This window comes from Falco peregrinus, chromosome 5 (assembly GCF_023634155.1).
Source record: "Falco peregrinus isolate bFalPer1 chromosome 5, bFalPer1.pri, whole genome shotgun sequence".
Classification (NCBI taxonomy): domain Eukaryota; kingdom Metazoa; phylum Chordata; class Aves; order Falconiformes; family Falconidae; genus Falco; species Falco peregrinus.
This window is the reverse complement of record NC_073725.1, coordinates 111,914,094-111,932,651: the sequence shown is the minus strand read 5'-3', so window position 1 is coordinate 111,932,651 and position 18,558 is coordinate 111,914,094. Positions and strand designations below refer to the sequence as shown.

Sequence of the window (18,558 nt, the reverse complement as noted above, 5' to 3'; positions counted from 1 at the left end):
ACAGTTTCAAATGTAAGACAATTTTAGTCTCAATCTGCCTGATAATTCTATTGAAAATTTTCTTCAGAGCACACAGCACTTCTGTAAAACAAAGTAATTCCAGGTACTGTCCTGTAAGCTAACATCACAAGGGCAGATCTTACTGGAATAGGTAAAAATAGCACTAGTGAACATGCCAAAGGAGAGTCTTTCCACTGTATGGCCAGCGCTTAGATTGCAACATCAGCTGGCTCTCTTTTTATAACCTCTTGATTGCCAGGGAACAAGTCACAGTCAACTTAAAAGGTTTGAGAAATCTAAGAGTGAGCTCTGGAACTCACTTTCAGCTGAAATCAATCTACTGTATCACTGACATGAACACTTTGTTTCAGCATGCTGTTATTGCCTGTGTAAGCTTTATACTTGCTTCTAAAGCATTTAACGCAGATGAATGATGTAATTCTGAATACGGTTTATTTTTTGTTAAATGTCAGCATAAAATTAGAGGCTTGCACACTTTGTTGTTTCTTTTGGCGGCAACATGCTCTGGAAGCTACTTAACCTACTACATTCTCTCACAGCTATGCATGTGCCATCCTCTGACGAACCCATTTTGGCCCATTTCTGCAAACGTACCCCGTCAACTCCAACCAGCCTGGACCAACCACTCCCTAGCACCTGAACTCTAGATGACTTTTCCTCCACGTTTCCACATAAAGATAACCTCTCACAGTACAACCATTTAAAACTGTTAGACCAGCGATCAAAATTAAGACAGAAGTGTTTTGCTAGAAGAAATTCATGCTCCTTTGCCAGCAGTTTGACTTACAGATGGCTGAAATTGCTTAGCTTTCTAATTAGGTACAAGGGAAACCAGTATCCTCCCATCTTCAACACCACAAACAGGTTTCTGCCTGCTCATGCCTACAGATGGGTATTGATTGGACATGGCTTTCCAATGTTACTGGAGAGGGAGACAGGGAGGGAAAAGAAAGCTATAAAAAAGCAGCACACTTCACTTGCACAGTTACTACTGTATTTTTTTCCCCCTCAGTCTAAGAAATACTGAATGATCATTAACATATTTAACTCTCCTTAATGTTTATTTGACACAGTGGCCCCAGTACTGTGTGTCTATATGAAGAAAAATATATATAGGTCTCATGTAAATTCCAATGTAGAGAGAATTCAGACACATTTGCCATACTTATTGCATTAATTTTTACAGTACAGGTTTTACAAAAAAACCACCCATAGAACAATAAGTGCACCAATAAAGAGTTGATAAAAATTTTAAATGGGCTTATGAAACAGATCAGACCTGAAGGAATTCAAATTCTATCACAAGTTATCAAACTAATGAAAATATTAACATGACAGTAATCTTGGAATGAACAATTGCTAGGTAAATTCTGAACTTCTGGAATTCTAAAAGGTTTTACCGAATCTGAAGCTGGAGTCACATCTTATGTGATAAATATGATCACCTTTCAGTGAGACTCAGAACAAAGTTTCTAAAACAAAGTTTAAAAAAAAAAAAAACACCAAGTTGTTACTGTATATCAAAATACACCATTTCAACTGGAAGCTAGAGAGCTAACTACAGGTTCTTTCATCTCCACATTAAGTGGAATTAAAATCCACCTTGCTTTTTATTTTACAAGTAATGTATAAAAACATTGCACTTTCTATAATAATCACTTGGGAATAATGTAACTAGCATTTTTTGGGTGGGAATAAATTAGGATTTTTTTAAAAAACAACATTAAGATATGATTAATTAGTGTTTTTTCTTCCACACAACACTGCCACCATTGAAGCTTCCAGTCTAATGGCCCTCCCTGCATTTGCGACATTACTTTGCAGGACCACCGCTCTGTGTTCCCACATTTCTGTAACAATTCCAGGCAAACAGAAGGGGGTACATGTATCTTTACCTGTTTCACTATACTTCCTTCAGTTTCACCAAAAAACTCTTATGTAAAAAAACTCACACGGTTTCTTCTACACAGGGAAAATTACAGAATAAAGGAAACAGAATGATAATTTACTTGTTTGTCCAACAAGCAGTCACAGTGGGGGGAGACACAGTTGATCTCTTCCACAGGTAGCAGGAGAGTAAAGAGCGCAGTGCCTTTTGTGGTATGCTCATAGATTGAAAGGATGACTAGAAAAAATTCAAAGCATGACCAGACTTTGAGCAAACACTTTTAAATAACTGAAAATGGCACAAGAAAGTAGAATAGGCAAAAACTAGCACAAATTAGCAATAGAGTTGACAGGGACATATACTGGAAGCAAATGACTAGCAAAATAAAAGGCATTACAGAAAAAGAAAAAGGAAGATTAGTCATATAGTAAAGTTTCTCAATAGACACCTAAACGTTAGCCCTACAAAGGCACTGAAGACATTTTCCTTCCAGTTGCATGCTACCTTGCATCTCCCTCTTGATAGTTTGTCCATCTCTGTGTTCCTAAAATACTCATTTTCAAAACTCTAGCTTGTTCTCTAGTGAAAAAAATTATGTAAGAGAGGACTATAATGGGGGCTCTGAGCCATTTTTTAAAGTCTAAACCTCTGAGCCAGCTTTAATTAATATGGTTAACCCCATGCCACACCCAGCTGCAAGTTAGTGAAGCAACCTCCCTCTAGCTCCTGAACTAAAAATATACAAGATGTCTCAACCGCTCTTAACCGATACTACGTATTTCAATTGGAATGCAATATTAATTAACACCCTTTTGTCAGCTGTTTGTCAGAAATGAAATATTTTAGGGTCAAACGAACAGCAAGTATGCAACATAAGCCGAAATCTGAAATGAAGCAATGTAATGCAGCAGTAAGACAAAACAGGCACCACTACAGTAATCAACCCAACATCTGCAGAGCCACAACACAGCAAGTGAAGTGATTCCACACAGCAATGAAACTGAGAACAACAACAACATAAAAAGGGGCTTATATCAGAAGAGCTGGAGATACAGGTCCTATCTGCAGATTTTCAGATAGTGCAAAGAAAACAAGGCAGTTACTTACAGACTCTAACACATGCACAGATTATTTGCAAAGCAATTCTAAAATTCTTTTGCCTGAAGTTAAAACCAATCAGCTTTGATTTAACTGTGCAACTGCTCTGCTTCATTTACACAAGTGTGCAGGATACATTTGGAACATGTATAGGAGAAATGGCAGAACACAGACACACCTGCAACTGCAAACAAACCCAGTGACCCGCATTAGCCACTGTATTGTTCTACACAACTGCAGAGGTTTTCTACATTACAACCTTAGCTCTAAAAAGCTTGTCATCCCCCATAAGCAAGCAAAAAAAAAACCCTGGAAAATAGGTAATTCAATTCCATTTACTATGTCACTTAAAACCCTGAAAAAATTATACTCACTTATGTAAACATGCTGCTTATTAATTATCAGTTATAATTCTTAGCTCTGAAGCCTACCAAGAAAATGCTTTACGCATTTCCAAATGACTCAAGAACAGTGCTTTGTTTATCCTCATCTACTGTATGCATTGCAGCATGTCGGTACACAAGATGACCATATTCTATTAAACTGTAAAAGGTCAGTACACACTGCTGCAATAAAATCAACTTTGTGTGAAACAGATGACATTTATAGTACAAACACAATATTCAAGTCACTAAAGGGATAAACGTGCGCCAGCTGCTTTTCAAAGCAAAATTGTTGTTTACAAAAAAATAGCGTACACAGCAAAGCCAACAGAGCACTGAGAATTATTCACAGAACTTTGCCCAAAACAGACCTTCTTTTCAGAAAAACTAACCCTAAATACCTATCTGTATTACCCCTGCAGAGTAAGTGTATCTACTTCATGCTGTCTCAAAACTTATGTGCTAATAATGCATGCTCATTGCTAAAATACCTCCTAAATTTGTCATAAAACTGGCATTTTTACCCGATTTCCTAGTGTTATATCAGTTCCGCTTTCCATTAACTTCTAGGGCTGACAAAATGTTTGCACAACCTTATTCAATACACAATGGATGTACTTCATACCAGAAAATACTGAAGGGTTTTGCATAAGCATTTACACAAAATCAATCAAAACTGGTACAATGCAGATGTAAATGTCTGCTCATTTACAAATTAAACTTATGTAAAACTTACTGAAATCATGCTTAAGTACCATGCTTGAAATTTTAGTTAAACCACAAGTTTTAATATTGCTTTGGCAATTTTTGTTACTTCTCCAAAGACAATTTTGATTTATGCAATTCAGTATTTTTACAAGAAATAAAATGCTGACTTTATTTCTCTTCACACAGAGTCCTTATACTCCTGCATTTTTACGTTAGAAGACAGTCCAGGAACATATTTCTTACAAAACAATCATAATTTTCAATTATTCATTTGTTTCAAACTGAATCTGTATTGAAGTTTTGGAAATTGAACTGCAGTAAAACATGTTACCCTTGTTTCCTAGGCAACTGGTCTTACATGACCATGCCACCCAGCTGTCCTGCCTCTCCTCCAGCAACTCCTGGACGTACTAGCTTATTTCAACTAAACAGTTTGGTAGAGATGTCAGAAATATGAAATTCCCACAGGCTATGGAAATAGGGAGCCAAAGTACTAAAGAATCAATCCTGTGCTCTCCCAGCCTCTTCATCAGCCGGGGCACCACAGCACAAACCTGTGGTGTGCCCGCTGCATGGGGCGCATCCCCACCTCACAAAACCAAACCAAGAGAAAACCCTCCCTCTAGCCCACCTCGCAGGCCAAGAAGGTAGACAAGCAACACAAGAACAGAGAGAAAGGGGCGGGGGGAACTCTGGAGGGTGTTGAAGTAAGGCAAGAGCAAAGATGGGGAAGTGAGGGGTGCTAGAGATATTCCAAGAGTGTGACAAAGGGACTGACTGAAGGTGTCGTGGAAGAGAAAGACAGCAGAAATCAAAGACTCAAATAGAAATCTGCATTGCTGCATTGAATTAGACTTTATTAGTTCATTTGCTCTCCTAACTTTACTAGGAATATAAAAATAATTTAAACTTCCTGTATCTATAACACAAAACTGAATTAGCACAACTTCTGCATTTGAAACTGATTGAAGACTTATTTATACACAATAATTCAAACAACAGCTTTTAGTTCCCATCTCCTACAGAAGTTTTCAAACCAAAAGCTCCCATCATCTCAATTTAATTTGTTTTCAAAGACAGAAAACAAGGAAAACTTGGTTTTTTCCCCAACTCCTGATTTCCCAACAATGAAGGAGCCAAGTAAATAAACTGGGGGGAGGAGGGAAATATATGTCCCAGAAGAAACTAGTGCTGATTTAGCATACCAAGAAATGCTGACCAATGATTTCCGTGTGTCATGTTTGTGGTTTTATAAAATATGAGTTATTTTAATAAGTTGTAGTAAGTTCAGGCCCTGAGACAGCAGTAACTTCATAAGTAATTTAATTTAAATAGACTTTGTTGCTAAAGAATAAAAAATGGAAAATTATAGGTAAACACCAAAGGCATTCAACTGAAAAAAAAAAAAGTTTTACATCTTCTGTGGAAAAAAAAAAAAAAGGTATCTTCTCTGCTGCTTCCAAATTTTCTTTCAAAGCAGGTTAGTCAGCAGTGTTGCACAATAAGTCAGCCAGTCCTGAAGATATTAAGTATGGCAACAAACCATAAGAAAAACACATTCCAGATTACTGAAAGCACCACTGCTCCAACCCAAGTAAACCATTCAGTTCTTATTTAATAATCTAAGACTAAATTGCTTACCATATTAATCACTCACCCATTTCACGAACATATATTCAGATCCATACCTTTTTTATGATTAATTATAGCCTTAGGGTTTACCTATGGAAAATTTTCATTAGGAAAAACTAAATTAAAGCCACTTCCATTCTGAACGGGTGTCCACAGAACAGATTTAACTGAACTGGCTGAACTGTGAAATTAACTCTCACATTCACCAATTCAATCTTTTCTTCTGCACCAACGCTGCAGACATGTCCTAAAGGATAAGAATGCCCATTCAAATTATATCCTAGTTTTACACAATGCAGTGATCCTTTAGGCAATATCTGGAGCTGAGTTTTTCAGAAGCATTAAAATAAAAAATATTTGTGAAGTCTTTTGTGCAAAACTATTTTCAGGTATTTTAAGTTGGCTTCAGTTTTGGAAGAATCTTAGCTTTACTCTATTACAGACCCTTCTACGTTTTGCATACCTACAACAACCTACAATTGCATCTGGAACACACACTGTACTGTAGCAATTCCACTACAACTGGTTTTGAGGTCTCATTGTCCCAGGTAAGGTCTCTGTATTTATGGATGTCACTTAAAGGCTAAGGAGGGGAAAAAAAAAAATCCACAGAAGTTATTTAGCCTGACATAGGCAAGACGAACAACGGACGAGAGACTGCTGCTGTTAGCACAGGCAGGTTATTTGTGTGTACATTTAGACTGCAGATAAAAAGAGTCCAGAAACAGTGCAATCCTCAAGCCCTGGCTCTGGAGTAACACCGACTCCGCATGGCAAAGTGGTAAGAATTTAGAAGAAATCAAGAAACTAAAGAATCTTATTCTCGTTTTCAGATGTCTTTTTTTAAACTGAATCCAAGTCGGAAAAAAAAAAAAAGTAAAATCAAGGAAGCAGTTTGAACTGAAGAACGCCTAAGCAGAAAGCATTCAGTTATGCTAATATAACTTAAACGCATTTTCCGTTCTCGGTTCAGAAGACGGTGGATCAAAGTAGCAGAAAGGTTCGGGAGTCCCCGCTGGAAGCGCAGGGGGGACAAAGCCGCCAGCAGCGACCTGCAGACCCGGGAGGCCGAGCAAGCGGAGCCCCGGCCGGGCATCCCCCCCCCCCGCCATCAGGGCGCCGTGCCAGGTGCCGCTGGATGCCCGCTGCTCATGCCGCCCGCCGGCGCACCGGGCCGGGCCGCAGCCCCAGGGCACACCCGCCCCGGCCGCGCAGCACCCCCAGCCCCGGGGGACGGCCCCGGGGCTCCGCGCTGGCGCTGACAGGCGGCGGCCGCGGCACACCCCCCTCCCACCTGACCCGGCGCACCGCGACGGGCCTCGGCCCCCCCATCCCGGGCTGCTCGGCACCGGGCCGCCCTCGGGAGGCGGCAGCCCGCGGAGGACAGGGCGGCCCCGGCGGCGGAGGGGAGGCGGCGCGCACAGGCGATCCGACCGCAAAGGGCTCCACGGCGAGCCGCGACCCGCAGGCACGGAGCCGGCCGATCCCCCCTCCTCCGGCCGCGCTCCCTGCCAGGAGGCGGGCGGCCGCCCTCCCCGGCGCTGGTTTCCCTCACGGCCAAGCCAGCGCGCCCGCGGCTGAGCCGCCGCTGGGAGCAGCCGGCGCCGCTCCAGGCGCCAGCACCGAGGGAGGGAGAGCCGAAGAGAAAGGGGCGAAGGGGCAGCCCTTCCCTCCCTCGCTCCCCGCCGTGTCCTCTGGCGCTCACCGGCCTAACGCCGCTCCTACCTATGTCACGCTCTCCCGACGGCTCACTCCAGGCTCCTGTCCCGCTCGGCGCCGTTCGTTTCGTTCCTCATCTAAAATGGCGGCCTCACACTCAGCGAGACATTTATCCTCCGCCCATCAACCTCTCGGCACTCCGCTCCTTCCCTTTCGCCTGTCTCCCGTTCTTTCCCCGTCCTCCCCTTCCACGCCTCTCGGCCTGGCCGTGGAGCGCCGAGCAGTCGATAGCGCCCGCCCCGCGCCCCCGCCCCCAGCGCGGGCCGCCATTTGGGAGCAGCGGGAGCGGCTGAGGCGCTGTGGGGTGTTCGGCCCGGGCGCGGCGGGAGGTGAGGTGTTTCTCGCCGCTCCGTTCCTTCTTCTTCTCCTCTTCCTCCGTCCCTTCTCGGGCACCGACCTGCAGGCGGAGGCTGAGCTCTGCCGCTGCACCGGGGGGGCTGGAGTGGGCCCTGCCGGGGCCGCCCACCGCCTTCCCTCAGCGCTGCCGCTAGCCGGGTATTACAGTCGTCTCTCCTCAAGCCCGCGCCGCCTTGCCTGGGCTAAATCTCTTGGTTGTTTGACAATTAGTTAAGTGGGGGCATCGGCTTAATTAAGTGACCTGCCTCGGCCACACGTCTAGAGTAGAGCCCGTCAGTCTTACCTGTTGGAAAGCAAACCCTGTTTCTGAGGGGAACAAGCAGAAATGCCCCAGAGGCGGTACGTGCTGAGAGGGGTGGGGTGTGAACTGCTGGGAAAGGTATCTAGGGAGAAACAATAAAATAAAGTAGCGTGCAGCCTGTTTTCCTGCAGGAGATGGGGAGCAGCTGTCAGACAGACTCTCCTGGATGTAGCTCAGCACAGCCTCCGTGAGAGAGTGAAGATACTGAAGGACTGTGGTGTGGTTTACTGCCGGTGCATCTCAAACTAACCTTATTTTAGGTCAGGCTTTGAAGATGTACAGCACTGCATGTTAAATGGTAAACAGTTTATCATCCCAAACCAAAACTTGTAAGGATAGCCATTGCAAAGTAAAACATTTTTCCTAGAACTGTTTTTAGAGGGCGTACACTGCATTTACAGTCATATAAGTTACATTAATTGTTAATTAAATAAGCACTTCTCTAAAAAGAGCCTCCAGCAAAATTCTCTCAGCCTTATTTGGGATTTCTCTACAGAAGAAGGTTTATTCTGATATAAACCAATGCTTGAGTTCAACTCAAGTCACATTAACCTCATGGAGGCATAGCAAGGGCAAGAAAAAAAGCAGCACTGTTGGGCTTGCCTCTTCTAAGCACCAAATCAAAAAAGCATACAAATTCTTTAGCTACTGGTGCCCTCCAGGAAGAGGTGTGGTTGCCAAGTAATAGGAGATTGAAATGGGGATGGCAACCTGGAGTTCTAGAAGGCTGAAACAGTAATTTCCATGTCTCTACAATAATACTCTGATTGGGTACTTCATTCCCATGCATTCTAGAAGTGATCCACTTATTCGAATCAGTGTAGTAATGCCTTCAGTTTAGAGGATATTGCTATAAGAAAGATTTAACTGACCTTTTGTAGCACTCTTACAAGCCAAACACACAGAGATTTCAACCTTTCTGTTAGGAAAATCAATTGTTCTCTTTTTCTTTTCCCCATAGCCACAGGCTCAGACCTTCCAAAAAAACCCAGAAAAACAAACCCAGACCAAGGCGTTATCTACCAAGATTAAGTCGTAAAACATGAATCATTCTTTTCAAATTCTTAGAGAGTAGCTTTTCTCTTAAATGTCACATTTAAACTGAAGGAGTCCTCTGATGCACAGACACATTTTCCATTACTTTAACAGGAGTATTATCCATGTATCTGTGAGAGTTGGTCTGGGAGAAACAAAATACTTCAAAGCAGTGTGTACAATAAATATTCACATGTCTTAAGACTAAGCATATCCATGTAATAATGGCAGACAGAGGTACAGATTTTCATAAAATATGCAAAAGTAGCTTAAAATTTTGTAATATAAAATATGAGTGAGAACATGCTATGAAAAGCTTAAAAAAGGAAAGAAAACGAGATAACCACCTCAGGAAGAGGTTGTTTTGACAGAAAGCCTGTCATAGAAGTTTTAAACTTTTTTTAAAAGAGTAGAAGGAGCAAGGATTGTAGTTATGGAACAAATGAACACAGATACAGAGGAAAGCAAGCCAAGTCTCAGATAGTTAAACAATGTAGTGCATGCAAAGAAATACAATAATTACAAGAAATGAAAAGAAAACAAGGAAACCAAGCAAAGAAACTCAAACATTACAGCATTAAAGTAGAAGGGAAACAAAAATTGAACAAACTTTGCAAAATAAACTGAAAATTATTAGCATTCTTCCTGAAGTTGATCTGTTTTCTGTTTGTGTTTAGTGGTTGGGTTTACAATATGTTTAACATGTGAATGTCCAGGTAATAGACCTCCATTTCTCCAGGCATATAATCAAATCGTACTTATTTACCATCTGAAGTGGTTTTTCCCCCGCATAAACAGTAGCCTGAGGAATGGTTAGAAAGAGAATGAGAACCAGTGCCAGTAGGGCTTTAGAGCAGGCTAACTTAGTGACAGTAACTATTATCTTGAGATACTAGGCAAATCTGTCTAGTGGCTGTAGACTTGGGAAATCCCTTCCATCCAGTGGGAGTGTCACACAGGCAAAGCCATCCCAGCCTCACAGACTTCGGTTTCCTCATAGTTAAAAATGGGATGGATGATTCTGAGTGACCATCTTTTCTGCCTGCTGAAAAGAAGCATGTAAAACCTTAAACCTGTTACTTATTTGTTACGGCTCAGTTTGCTTTGTGCAATATTTATTATTCCTTATCTACTTAATGATGGTTACTTGGGGAGTCTCAAAAAATATAAAATGTTTTAAGTGGCATCATTTAACCTTAATTGTATCTTTAGTACCTAAAAGACCTGTAAGCTGCACAGGAATGAGTAGCAATAATTAGGAGTGTAATGCTGGCTAGGAAAAATAAGAAATGTATATACACACTTTGTTATGGGAGCTTGGGTATGAAATACTACTCCGTTACTTCTCAAGCCAAAGGTTGCTAGAGACAAACTTTGCCATTTTCTCCAGGGTTATTCAGTCTGAGCCACATTCAAAGCATTGTACTTCTGCATGTTATTTTGATATATGCTATAAATTATTATCTTTTTCCCCTTAAGAATTTTTTTTCTTTTTGAGTAAGAGATCATTGCTTAGCAGAAAGTTAGTTCAAGTTAGATACAAAAGAAGTCCCATGTACAGAGGCCATGGAGAAACTGGCCTTGAACAAATCAAGCAACAGCAACCGACAAGAGAAGTACTCCAAATAAGGAATATCTTATTAGTATGAAGATGCATAAGCTATTTATATTTTGTAGTTCAGCTGAAAGACTTTTATTTCCCCGTGTCACTGCAGTGATCAAAGAGAGATGGGAATTAACTTTGTAGTTTATATGGGGGTTTTCATATATTGTAGAACTTAAATTGCATGTATTGCAACAATAGGACATCTTATATATGAAGCTGTTAACAAAGCAGTAAACTTGTTTTGCTGGAACGGAAAATGTAGCACAGTCTGTGCACATTAATTATTTTTGTTGGTTTATCCTGCACAAACTCTTCAACTATTTCTGTTATCCATATTGAACTAAATGTGGTTACTGTTGGGCTGGCTACGGTGCATACCTTCCTCCACTCTGTTCGGCATCTCTTCAGCCGAATAGTGAAACTAAATCTTGGGAGTCTTTCTCTTCCTTCTGAAAATAACACCTGACTTCTCATAGGCACAACACAAAAGACACTGCCTTTCAAAAGCTTCAGTCTTTGTCATCAGTCATAGATTATAGATGTAGTGACTTCATTACTTCCCTGGAAAGGCTGGATTCTGGAAGCAAATCCAAAGTTTAAGCAGCTCCTGCACTCAGAAAACTCAAGGGAGGTCAGTCAGTCATGAGACAGGGATGCACAGGCTTGTGTATCCTCAGGTTCCAACCCCCGAGGATTTCCTTCAGTAAACCTTTGTCTCAGTGTAAAGTTAAATCATGTACTTCATGATACAGAATGGACTGTCTGATACAAACCTCACAGATACTGAATCATGAAATAATAACAGCATATATTTTTAAATTCACTTCAGTTTATTTACTTCCAAGGTCAAGCCAAGTGCTTTAAGGCAGTTACCAAGAGCTATCATGCAGTTTCTTTTGTTGTGTTTTACACATGCACACACCTTGTGAAACACACTACCTGAGGTGAATACATTGTGCCATAGTTGCCTCCGCAAAAGTCCAGACATGTTTTCCCTGATTTGTTGACCACTTCATTCTGTATATAAATTTAATTTAGTATCTTTACTTTTTCCTTTACTTTTTTTTTTTTTTTTACTGCTGTAGCACTTTCATTTAAGAAACATGTTTATCTAAAACCATATATAATTCTTTGTAATGTCAAGGGCTTTTATCCTCTACCGATTTGTATATTCTTCTAGAATCGATTGCATCTCTAATACTATAATCCATCTATTAGGTATTCATACTTACATGGTTCTTGGGTTGACCTTATATAAACTTAACAATAAAACATCAATTGCAATAGGTTTTCAATACAAGTTTGTGTGGGAACACTTCAGAATAGAGTTGAAAGATTTCATTAAGCTTTGCAGTAATAGATAAATTATTCTGAGAGAACAGCTCTGCAAACAGTAAACAATAATCTCTTACTGAAAAAAAAGTTACATTAGCCTTTGATCACTGATAATCTTACATGAAACATTCTTAAAATTTTCAACAAACTCTCTACCATTTTTCAGTCCTCCATATGTTCCTGCTGTAATTTATGGTATTATAGATATCCAGTGTCTCTGGGCTTGTTACATGCAGTGTAGCAGAGAATTTCAGGTTCTCCAATTTCAGTGCAATGCAATTTGCTTCTAGGAAAATTCAGAGGCACTGCACTACCCCATCCAGTTCTCTCACACTCTTCCCCAGACAGGGTGAGTTAAGTTGCTGTCCTGAATTTTAGTTACGCATTTGCAGCACATATTACCAACATTTAATTTTCTTCTAGTGTGAAAAAAAGTTGTGACATGTGAGAATGCTGGTCATAACTTTGAAACTTGAGCTGTAAAGCACAGGTCTTGCTTACAGACAATTGTCCCTGTTTCAGGACTCAGGCCACGGCGCTTGACTCATTTACTGTTATAGACCTTGGCAACCCATTTGTTTGCACATGCAGGACAAGCTGACTGAAAAAGTAAAATCATGAAAATATCACTACAGCCATGTGGTTTCAAAGTGATCTCTGTTAAATTGTGTGTGACAAGTATAGTTGTGTTTTACTATGTAACCATAGCTGTGGTTTTCCCCTGTAGCTGGAAATGTATTGGAGGGATAGCAGTTATGTTCCCAATAGGGAGGCTGAGAATCTGGGTAACATTCCTTTCGTCACAGACAGAACTTAGGAAGACAAATGTACTGAGTCAACTAGTATACCACCATATACTGAGAATATCGAAGCATGGAAATCATTTTAGAATAATGTTCTATAAATTTAATGTGGAGATGCTGAACTGGTGGGTGCCACCTGCACAGTGAATTAATACTCTGTCTGAATAAGCATTACTGGAGCTCCAACACGGGGGGTGGGGGTGAGGGAAAGAAATCTAGGCTTTCGTTTGTGGCTATTTGAACAGACATTCCTACTTCACAGACAATAAATACAGCACTTTGATTTATACATGTATTCTATTTTTGAAACCTAACCAAACTGGTTTATTGGGTTTATTTTGACTTTCTGAAAAAGTCTAACCACAATAAAATCTATTCAGAGCTAGGTACTACAGTTTAAAAATAAGAAAGCATAAATAGCTCTTTCCCGACAAAACATTTTTAGAACCTAGCCTGAATACATAATTGCTCAGCTAGAGATGATTTTTATTATACCTGATACAGAGTTACATAAAAAGACTGATCATCTGATTTGGCATGACCTCAATTATGCATTATTTTTCCTGTGCATGGAGAATTTTTAGTGTGTGGTAACTGAACTGCATTCAGTACTTAGTTTCTCTAGAAGTTATTTATTGTCATAATGTACATTAGGGTGACAGCAAAATTTCAGTTTTCTGTGAAGAATCCCGAGTACTGAATTAGTAGCAACAGAGTAAAATAGGAAGATGTGTGTACATGCACATATGTACCTGACTATACCTGAGCGTGCGTGTATATATGTTCAAAACATATGAAGGGATGATAGGCAACAAAAGAAAAAATTATAAGTTTTCTTTTTATCTTTTTGTAATTCTTATTTGTTGTGATTCTTTGTAAAAAAAGCCAAACTTTTTTTTTTTCAATAGTTTCGATCAGGAGCCATGTATTTGTATTGTGTATGGAAACACGCTCTTTTTGACATCACACTCTGCTTTTATCAAAGGTAGATTCTAAGAGACAGGGGAATCAAAAGCAGTCTAGCCAGCATATCTATCCAAGCTGCTCTCCAGCACTGTTATTCCCAGAGAAAACTGCACTAATTAGAATATAGGTATAAGGTTATAAACACCTGGCATCACTGAGAGGTTCAAGTTACCAAGCAAGATGACAAATTAAAAGTCCATTTTAGCCATGTGCATACCTTCATGTACTAAGAGAAATAGAACTCTCGTTTACTGGATTTGTTATAAAGCGCTATGCAAAGTAAGAAAAAAACCTATTTGGCTTTCAACATAAGCCTATTTATCCATTGTCTTTTAAGTTCATCTGAAAGATTCAGATAAACAAAGATAAGTGATCAAAGGCATACATTACCTTTGGCAATATGCCCGTGTTTTAGCTAGCCTTTGATACTTTGTACCTCAAATGTCATATATAGCAAATTGTGCTTAGAAGGGTATGACAATTAAGAATTATGTTGTAAGCTCATAACTTCAGAAACAGTGTACTAATGAAAATATAACAACAGTTGAAGATTTTGTTATTAAGCTGATTAAGCTCCGTAGCTGTACAAGTTCATAACAGATCTGTCTAAAGCATGCTGCTTCGTAGTATTTCAGAACTAAACTAAGGTGCATCGGTGAAAATTTCAGTATATGCTAATGCAGCCTATCTCTGTTACAGGTTATCAGCATTATTCTTGTCGGCAGCAGGATGCATCAGTAGATTTCACCACATGAAGCTCTGCAAGATGATACACCAGTGTAATGCTATTTTGAAAAAAAATGCTTATGTAGATGGCTAATTTAGTCTCTGATTACAAAGACAGGGGATGTTTGTCAGATGTTTCATGTCATTTGTTAAAGGCTTTTTGTTGCTGTTACCGCTGTCCCATCTAAGAAATGAAATTGTAATCGGATTGATTATATGCATCAGGATATGCTTTTTCTCCAACAGAAAAGTCAGTTTAATTATGTTTAAAGCTTCTAAAACAAAATGATGTTCCTTTTGGTCTTATTTTTGTAAGAACTTTTTTTTTTTCATTTCTTTTTGCAAGATAATAAAACCCAAAACAATGCTGTGAGCAAAACAACTAAATTACTTGAACAGTAATTAGCAAAGACATCAGGTCAAAGGAATGCAAACATACAAGTCTATTGCTATGCCTCACTGCAAAACTCTAGTATGCGTTAGTAGATTTGTTAAATCTTTCAGCAATTGCAGAGAAATGAGTATCAACATGTCTGGTTCTACCTGAGTATTTTTAATACCTTCAAGATGTATATCTAATACTCAGATGTATTCAGATTAATTTGTTCTGACATTCCTTGACTTCAAACTTATTTCTGGTGGAGACAGAAGTTTCTATTAGCAACAAATTATGTAAGCCTTTTTTCTGCACTTCATCTAAACAGAACAGTGACATAAGAACTCAAGTAACTGGTAAAACATTATTGTTGAGACATCATTTTTATTTGATAGTAAGGCTGAAGGAAAAAAAAAGCGACATATTTGGCAGGGCCGAGGGGCACTAAAGCCCTGTTTTTCATAAAGTAAGCGTTGCTAACATCTTTGTGAGTTAGAGTAACCTGATTCTATGTTCGCTAACTTTCAGACAGGAAATGGAAAAAAAAAGTTGGTTTTGTTTTCCCCTAACACATATGAAGTTAAATGGAGGGAAAGGAATAGCAAATACTAGTTGCCAGTGTATAATATATATTTACCTACAATTCCAACTTGGTGTCTGATGACTTCAATATACCATTATTTTAATTCTTCTATATATGTCATGCTATTACCTTAATACTGAACAGAGTACTGCTTGTAGTAGTATAGGGTCAGTGGTGCTTTATGACGGTTCTGTAGCTGAAGTAAAGTTAAATCTTTCCTGAGGCAAGGAGGGTGAAACTCAAAAGCATTATTGCTATCTGATCAGTTGCTGAGACATCTCCCCAGGACATACTTGACAGATACACCTCTTTTAAGACTGTATTTTGAAAATAAACTAAGGTGGATATCTCTCTCCTCTTGTGAAGTCCATATTGCGAATAAGAAACAGTATGACAAAGACACCTTATGTTTGTGTATGCAGTCTTCAGATGCTTTGACCCAGCACTCTTGGGCAAGTTATCTGACTTTTTGTAGCTTTCAGGATCACAGATTTCAAAATTAGCTATTTTAACTAAATATTTGGGTGAAACATTCAGTACAAAGCAACAAAGTTATTTCCAAGTAATGGGTTTTGATTTATCAAGTTTTCAAGTAGGGTCATGCTCTTCGCTGACAAGAATGCAAGCAAAATTATTTGTCTTTCCCCCCCACCCCTCTCGGCTTTGTTTACAGTCAGTTACACTTAATCTTAACTAAGTATTGGTGATTATAGACACAGTTTTGTTCAAAATAAATATTGCATATTTTTATAAGCAAGTTTCCAGAATATTTGTAATATAGAATACCTTATCTATTATTATAAATTAAATATATTGTAATTTTTCACACCTGCTTTGTTTATATCTAGAGGAGTTCAGGGTATTTTCATTGAAACCAAAGATCTAACCTCAGATTTTTACTGTTATCACAGTAAAGCATATTACTGAGATTGTTTATTTTTATAATTTTATGTATAATCACTACACTTCGCCCTTTAACTTCTGCAATTGTGCTTTCCTACCCATCTTCATATAGTTCCGAGATATGTAGGAAGGCAAGATTTAGCATAGAATTTTGAGATATGGGATTAAAATAACCCCAAACTACACAACAACAAAACAAATGCAAACCAAACATAACCTTAGAACACCTAAGGATTAAAAAAAAAAATAAATCATTACCTGTCAGTATCAGAGGACAGGATTTACTAAATTTAGTAAACTCCCCATTAGTACATTGACTATAAGAAAGAAAAATTCTCTCTTCCAGATGCACCTGGCATTCCACTTTTCTTCCAGATTCTCTGCAAGGTGGGCCATTACTTTGAAATGCACAAACATATAACAATATGTGCCAAGCCTTAGTACAATTATGTTTCCATTTGACCACACCTTAGAGCAGCCTGGAGTATTTAAACATTATCAGTGCAAAGCTTTAGCATCATGCACTACCATAAGTGTAACAGTTTGTCCTTGCAATATTCAAAGTATTGAAATCTGAAACTACAATATATCCCAATTCCTGCGGTGGTTGGAGGGGAGTAGTGAGTGTTAGCACAGTAAATGCAAAGTTAGAGTTATTGTATACATGTGTTAGCCAGTATTTTGTATTTAAAATATGGGATTAAAGAAGCTTCCATTTATCAAAAGGAGTGATGGCAGATAGGTCATATATTTGAAAAACACAATGAAAGCTCACATCTATGTGACCAAAAGATAAAAGCAGGCATATTCAAGAATTTAAATTTGTGTAGCAATCCTAGGGAGTCTTTGAGTATGGGTAAGAAATAGGAACTGTTATCATATTTGACACAATACAGTTCATGTAAAGTCATAGATCATAGATTTATTTAGTTTAGCACAGGCCATGTAATTCACTTCAGTATTTAACTTAAATGTGGAAAATCCTAGTTTCTTTTAAGGATAGGAAATAGACCCAAGTGGTTAAAAATCTTCTGGTTACTTTTCCTGGTAGTTTTTTGTTGCTTGTTTTTGTAGGAAGTTAAGAATTCTCTGAGGAAAGCTCCAAGATATTTGTGCGGCTTTGTGAGTAATGGAAAGAATTAACAACAAAATATCCTACTGCTGCGTAGTGATATAGAACAGTAAAGAATATAATAGTCAAGAAGTAAGGATGGCTAAGACTCCCTTTCCATAAAATAGCTTTTCCTAGAGGGAAATGGAACTGCTGTAGAACAACTTACATGAAACATTTGAGATGATGCTTGCCAAGGAGGTCTACCTTGGAATTTGGCAAAAAGCCAATGTGTTCTAATTACCTTTACTTTGCAGTTCCAGCTCTTGGTAAGAAAGCACTATTTGGAAGTAGCTAGTACTGTAGAATTTGATAATTTGATAATGGTAAGTAAATTCCATCGTTTTTCTGGGCCAGAGACCTAAAAAGTCTTTTAAAAAAAAATACTGAAAATAATTTTTTATAAAAGAAGACTTGACAAGGATATACAATGCTAGGTAGCCAAAGCTGAGCAGTATTCTAAATAATCTTATATGTAAATTATTAAAAATAAAAATTATTATCTTATGAAAATAGGTAGTTTTCACACTGAATACTACATTCCTCATTAAATGAAAAGAAAGAATAGCAGTTTCTAGAAAACTTTTATCATAGAATCATTCTTCCACGATAACTTAATGCAGTAGAAAACTTGCAAAGCACCAAGCTGAATAAATACTATTCTTACCATAACTATTTACTACAAGGCATAACACCCTTGGGCTTCAACAGTATTATAAATGAATGTCGTTGTGAATGTCAGGATGTCATACTGAAGCAGCTGTTGATATGCTATACAGTTGCTTTCAGTTACATTAGCATTTATCTTCAGTCTAAACTGCTTAACCTGAACTTGTTATTCTGATTTCCCATTGATATTACAAAAGTAAACAAACAGCAAAAAGGCTACTGTTATCAGGCAGCCTTAATCGCTATCTACCTTCATACAGTCCTCTCCTCCCCCGCCTTCACTACTGCCATCAGTTCCAAAGTTGTTGCATCACCTGCACTGCATTAAACATATGCCA

At 38.9% G+C, this 18,558-nt stretch overlaps 1 protein-coding gene across 4 annotated transcripts in view; it reads right to left on the bottom strand.

Moving 5' to 3' along the window:
- The window catches only part of RAF1 (Raf-1 proto-oncogene, serine/threonine kinase), a 44,183-nt gene extending 36,577 nt beyond the window's left edge, over positions 1–7,606 (bottom strand). The window contains exon 1 of one of the 4 annotated variants that reach the window (XM_013300697.3): positions 7,456–7,606. The gene's annotated coding sequence lies outside the window, so the exon portion shown is untranslated. Of the gene's footprint in view, positions 1–7,435 lie in introns of all 4 variants that reach the window. The other 3 variants (XM_013300698.3, XM_005239321.3, XM_013300696.3) reach the window with 3 other exon arrangements.
- Between the last annotated feature and the right edge of the window lie 10,952 nt (positions 7,607–18,558).